Raw genomic sequence first — 6968 nt, forward strand, 5'->3', positions numbered from 1 at the left:
CTGATGAACAATCAGTTCAAGATGTCTGTGATTTTGGTTGTTGAATCACAAGTTGCCCAATCACACTTTGCACATCCGTGCTTTTTTCAAAACTTATTTTTTTTTTTTTACTCAATTACGTGGAAAACTCAATTTAGCAAACTAGATATACCATTGAATTGTGGGAATTATGCATTGTGTTAAGAGCAAATCTGTGTGAGTGATTCACATCGCCAACTTTCGAAAGCTGCTTCTTTCTTACACACCCTGGACTCTTTCTGATAAATTTCTAAATCCAACTTAAGCTATTAATAGAGTTCAAGTTCATATCTAAAGCAAATACCCCGGTAACTGTTTATAACCAATAAAACGAAACCCCCAAGCCAATTTTATGATTCTTGGACAAGAACTGGAAAAAAGACTACCGGACAAAATAAAACATTAATAATTCCATCATCCAATAAGCTCCATAACACTCTCCGGCCAAACACTGTACTACTACAGCACAACTAAGGATTTTAGAAAACATGGAAAAATAATATTGCCGAGATGGTAAGAGATGCCAGTCGCCTGGATTGGTCCTGGCTAGTCCCTGCAGACAGCATTAAGCTAAGAGGATTACGTAAGCACATAAAGGACAAAGTTAGCTAGTAAAGCTGTGGCTTTGTGCGTGCGCGGCAATATGTTTGGACTGTCTGTAGTCGATAATACTAACCCGGGGGGCGCGGGAACTTGTCCGACTTAACAAACTGCTACGGCGGAATAACGAATCCTACAACATTTATGGGAAATATAAGAACCATTTTTTTTTTTCCAAAATTTCCCATCTTTTACTGTTTTCACTGGAGAACGTGTTACGATCGTATCGCAGTTAGTTCAAATTAAATGCTTTTACCAACAACCACCACAGAGTAGAAACTACGATTTTACTAAAAATCAGTGTTTTGCTTTTTTTCTCTAAACAGATTTTTCATTTCTTCATTATAGATTGTCTCAAGAAAAGCTCCTCGGATATTGCTCACAAGTTATCTAACTATTATTCGAAAAATTGTCTTAAATGTTCAAAATTTCTTTTAAAAAAATCCTATTAAATGCTTTCAGTGCCATTTCTGTTAAGGGTAAAGCTTTATCTTCTAATAAATATTTATAAAAGTAAAGTAAAGTAATCGCCTATTTTTTTCAGGCAGGCTTTACCTCCAACTAACAATTAGGTGTCGTGGACGGAGGTGACTAGCAAACATACTTTACTGCAAAATTTCTCATATTAACCATTAAAGGTATAGACTGGGAATATAGCCTAGTACCGCAATACATCTTAGCTTTGCGGGTCTAGCCTCTAACCGCTCGGCTATCTTGGCGACTAGCAAACATACTTTACTATAAAGTTCTCATATTAACTATTAAAGGTATAGACTGGGAATATAGCCTAGTACCGCAATACATATTAGCTTTGCGGGTCTAGTAATGACGATTAATTATAATCGATATTTTCATCCGTTTTGGACGTGGAAGGGCGACCCAGGAGGTCATTATCACCGACGTCTTCTCGGCCATTTTGCAAATGCTTGAACCACTCAAAAAAACGCGCACGTTATAAACATTCATAGCCATAAACTTCTTTTAATAAAAGATAAGTTTCAGTAGCGGTTTTACCCAGTTTAATGTGAAGTTTCACGACAATTCGTTGCTCTACTATATATGTGTGGTTTCAGGTTTTCAGCAAAACGAAACTAACACCTCTTACAAAAACGACGGTTCCGGTTAGACAGATTTCTCTACAAAAACACGTGAGACGCTGCAATCGAAAGAGAAGGCTTTACGCTGCACAGCTGTCGGTCGTTAGGATTTGGCGCATGTATAGTTCTTCTGTAGCAGCATCAGTCTCGTTATTTAATAGCCACACCTCGTATACTCAATATTCTCACTTGAATGTTACCAGAATCAAAATTTCCTCAAAATGCACCAAATTTTTTAGAAATATAGGAAAAAATTTTTTTTTGAACGATAAGCGTGAAAATAAATTGCGTTTTAATAACCTAATCAGATAAAATAACCTGACCGCCAGCTCTCGGAAGGTAATACAATCAATAATTTGTAATAGAATAATAAGAGATAGAGTGGGGGGAAAAGAGAATGATAATTATATTAATATTGTTCATTCAGGTAGGAAATATATAGATAGCAGTGAAGCTACGATGTCACCAGATGTAATATGAAAGAACTTGAGATAAAGTGACAAGTTGTCACGAGGGTAGGGAAGAGATTCTGATTGGACTAGGTGAGGGTTGAATGACCTCTCAGAATGAGAGAATACAGTTTCTCACAACAATACTAAATAAGTTTTGTGGTTTTTTTTCTTTGTATATGTGTGTGTGCGTAGTATTTAGATACTTAGTTGTATTTGTTTTGGTGTATTGGTAATACACTGCCAACTAGACTTCCTTCCGCTGATGCTGCCTAACTTCATACTAACGAACACACGCATGCACGCTAACTGATAACTCAAATAACTCAAAAGAGCTCATGTACGCAATACATGTCAATTGTATGTTTACAATTGAAGCACGTATTTTCTAAAGTTGTGCACGTAGTCTTCTAAAACCTTACTTCTATGTGTAACCGTATAAACAAAGAAAAATCAACAATCATTTCAATGGTTTCCTGTCTATAGCTTTTTGTTTTTACTCTACGATCATCTTGGAACAGAACAAACCGGAAGGAAGTGTACGGAGTCTTTTTTTTTTTTTTTAAGGGATTGATTCTTTTCTTCCTTTCTTTGGATTTGCTGGAGAAGTTTTGCTTTGTTTGTAGTTTCCTGCTCTGAACCCAAAACTTGTTTTTTTTTAAATTAATTTTGTAATTTACAATCTGTATACATGTATACAATGAGTAAATGTGATGAGTATGCTCAACTCCGTGAAAGAGTAAGGAAAAAACGACCCGATTTGTGGAAGAACAAGTCCTCAGGGTTCTCCATCAAGTCAACGCGCCGGCTCACACTGCATTGTCTGTCGCAAGACGTTTCTAACCAAGTACAACATCCCAGTTTATAAGGCCATCCGCCTTATTCGCCTGACCTGGCCCCGTGACTTTTATCTGTTCCCCACAGTTAAATCTGCATTAAAAGGAACACGGATTTCAGTCCGTTAAAGCTGTGAAAGAAAAAGCGGTAGGCTTCATGTAGGAGCTCACAGAAAAAGGCTTGCAGCACTGTTTCGAACAATGGTAAATTCGCATGGAGCATTGTAGGGATAGGGGAGTGGTGTATATTGAAGGTGATAATAACTAAATATGTATAATATTTAAAATAAAATGTTTTACAGCAATAGTCTCGTTATTTAATAGCCACACCTCGCATATCCATTCTCGATTTGCGGTAAGCATAACCAGACTCGTGAACGATGGACCTAGCTGTCATTCAGGAAATATATTGGGGACTTCTCCATTCTTTACACAGGATATGACGGCATCTATTCATTCATCAATATTTCAGTCATGCCCAGCAAAATATGAGCATCCATTTTTTGTTTCTCAGTTTTATACTTTTTCATTACGAAGAGAAGGAAGTCGTGTGAGGGGCGAATCAGATATTCAATTTTGAGAATTGACCAGAAATATTCGTTTTATGGCTCGATAATACGATTTTTTTTAAAAAATAAGAAAATATTTTTAAACAAATCAAATTTGCTATCACATATAGCTAATATCAAAGGGCTCTACAATAAGTTTTCCTTTTTTTAGAAAAACAACCAACCGGAAGTACCACTTCACTGAATTGATTTTCCATTTTTTAGGAATTTTCTTGAAAATCAAAGTTCCGTTATCGAATGCTCATCGTATTTTCCATAAGATAAATTCAGGTGAGAAATGGGTCTAAAATTCTCTTATGCCGTTCAGATGAAATATATGGTCTTATTTAATTTTATTATGACACTAAAAAGATTCAATATTTAAGTGAAATTTCCAAATTTGAAGGAAATTTTTTAAAAGGAAATGAAATTTTTCAGAATAAATTTAGTTTTTAGCGTTTTTCCGCGCAAAATAGTTTAAATATGAAAATTATTTAGGTAAATTGAGGTAAGAAAAGTCTTGATAGTGTTTCTACTTTTAAAACTATTTCACAAGTTGAAAATAAACAATTTTTCTTAATGAATTTTGAAAGGAGAGTGGTTATTTTATTTATTGCACATTCAAAATGAGATTCTTTAACGCCCTGAGTGTTTTTCAGAGCACTGTCAGCCTCCGGAAAGAAAAATTGTTCAACTTAATTAAATAGAGAAATATTAAAGAAAGAAAAGTGCTTTCCCTGTTGGTTCTTGTTACAATTTTCCGGGAAATTCCAACTTAACTAACTGTGTAAGGGACAAATTAGATAACATGAATGTATCACCAGAGTTAAACACACGATGTCTGCAACTGGCAGCCTGGAAAATTAACGCTTTATCCACATGAAAGAATCGTTGGCATGTTGTAGTGGCAAATCTTTACAGGGGCAAGAGATATTTGGAAGAGTTTTTCTTTTCTAATCACTCCTGTAAGATAAAGTAATTGTGTAAGAGAAAATTTTTTTATATTAAGCTTTAAAAGGAAGTGAAAATATTGAGGTGGGTTGACCGGAAAACTTATTACGCAAACTTATTTTCCGTTTGTTGTTGTGCCACCAGAACCGATAGAAACTTAACGGCCAAAATCTCTGAACCGGAAACGCATTGCCTTACGGAATATTTCATTTAAGTTTTCAGTTCAATTTTGGTGAAAAAAGAGATTTTTTTCTTTTGTTTTGAACTAACGCCTTAAGTTTTAAAGCTGTAAACTTTGTACGTCCTATAAACTATAGATTTACGTAAACTAGTGATCATCATTGTGCCTTTCAACGCACCAGAGATTGGTGACGTATTGAAATGCAGAGATTCACTAGTGACTTTGTAGAACATGGTTCTTTGATTGCTTTACCATAGATTCCAGAATAAGTAGGGGTACTGGATTGTTAAGAACGTTATCAGAAGTTGTAGGACCAACAAACCAGAATGTGAAGTTAAATGAATTATTGAGAGCCCAGATCGTAGCCGGTTTCGAAACATTTACAACGGAAATACGGCAGGAAGCAAGTACAGGGCGAACTACCTTCGAAGTCACTGCTTACCTAACATTAATACTTCGAAAACACACCGCATGGAAGTTGCCGATTTCTTCACGTGAATACTGCATTCTTTTGTACTACAGTCAGCCGGGCACTTAAACTCATGTCCTAAGCCCTAGGTCAGGAACTTGGTTCAGAGAAACCGGTCTGTCCATGTATTTTACTCGTAACTCATTAAATAGTTTTGTCACCATTAAAACTTGTTGTATTATATTAGCCTACGCTGTTCAAGGAGGTCACTTCCGTTCCAAAGCCTTCTAGGGCACTCTTGACTGCTAGAGAAGTTTATAACCTTCCTGTCAGGAGGCTCTTTAATAAATAGTTTCTAAAGCATTTCTATTCTAGCCAACCCGAAGGGAGTAAATTTACATTTGGACAACGAGTTGACTCATTGTGCGCCTGCATTATCCAAGAACGACTGGACAAAGGCGAACGAGTACTTCCGCCCTCTGACTGCAAGTTGTCAAACAAGCAGCCAAACTTTAGCTAACGAACCCATGAGTACTTTACATATATAACCCAGAATTTAAATACAAATCCGTCCTCCTGAACCCATTCTCTATATAACAGTCGGGTAGCTAGTGTTAGCCTAGGTATAAAAGGCAATAATTTGACAGCGATTTCCCTCAGGTAGTAGAGATCTTCAGAAAGATCTGGGAGTGCCATGCTCCAAACCCCTCTGATATTCCAGTAGAAAGAAAAGGTGTTTCCTTGGGACCAATTTACACACAATTGGACTTAAAACGGTTTGTTTGGAATGCCAAAGATTGGAGAGCTAGAGCAGTCCTTCCTCTTCTGTGCTAATTAGTCCAACCATTTCGTTGCTTTGTTGCATCCAGCTGTAATAACTAGCTTCAAACTGCGTGTTGTCTTATTGTACAGAAAAGAGAACAGTTTCTAGCCATTAATTTACTAGACATGGAACATGGAACATCCATGTACTCTAAAACATGCCACATTCCAGGCATTCCAGGCAAAATAGAAAGGTGGCCTTCTGTACGAAATTTTTTTTGCGTCAGATAAATCAAAATAATAAATGAAAGCAAAGAAAAAAATAAGAATCGAAGAAACAAAAGAAAGACAATTGTTATTGTCTGTTGAAATCTATTTAGCTTATCTGAAACGGCTGACAATAACAGTTAAGTGGGCCCGCCTTCTTTACTCGGCTCTCGACTGAAATAACAAAACAGATAGCCTCCTCTCTCTCATAAATACCTTTTGGCGCAACAACAACAATCATAAAAAAAAATAATAATAGCGATGGTAGAGACAAGTTGTGATAAAGAATAGATGTGAAGGAGATCAAACAATTGTAGTCATGGTGAGGGGTGGGTGGAGGGGAGGGTGTATGAGAGGAAATAAAGATACCTGTCGGATATTTCTCAACAATTATTGTCTTCATTGTTGTTCCTTTCGAATCTCTATCGTCTTAGCGTCCGAGAAGATTATCTTCTCTTAGAGAATCTTGGAGAAAATGAACGAGAGAATTAGAGAAAGTTTGATTTTAGCGTTCCTTTTTTCCTTCTATCTGTTACAGGTAGCACTGCAATCTGCAGGTGGTCGATATTGAGTTTTCTTTAAAAAAGAGAGAAGTACACATTCTGAGGTCCCCTGAGTTCGGAAAAGTGGTACAGGAAGTGGTTTGTACGTGTGTGTGTGTTCACCATAAATAATCGTAGAAAATTAAAATTTCACGTTAAGTACAAGTGCCGCGATATGTCCCGACAATGTTTTCCAATAAATTCAGAAGTTTTACTTAACTAATCTATTTCCCAGTTTAATGACGATTTTGACGAAAAAAAAAGCTTCAACACAGCATGGTTTTAAGAACATGGTTTTCCCCCCAAAT

This window comes from Rhodnius prolixus, unplaced genomic scaffold, assembly GCF_049639745.1.
Source record: "Rhodnius prolixus isolate KJV_2025 unplaced genomic scaffold, Rpr scaffold_1, whole genome shotgun sequence".
NCBI lineage: Eukaryota > Metazoa > Arthropoda > Insecta > Hemiptera > Reduviidae > Rhodnius > Rhodnius prolixus.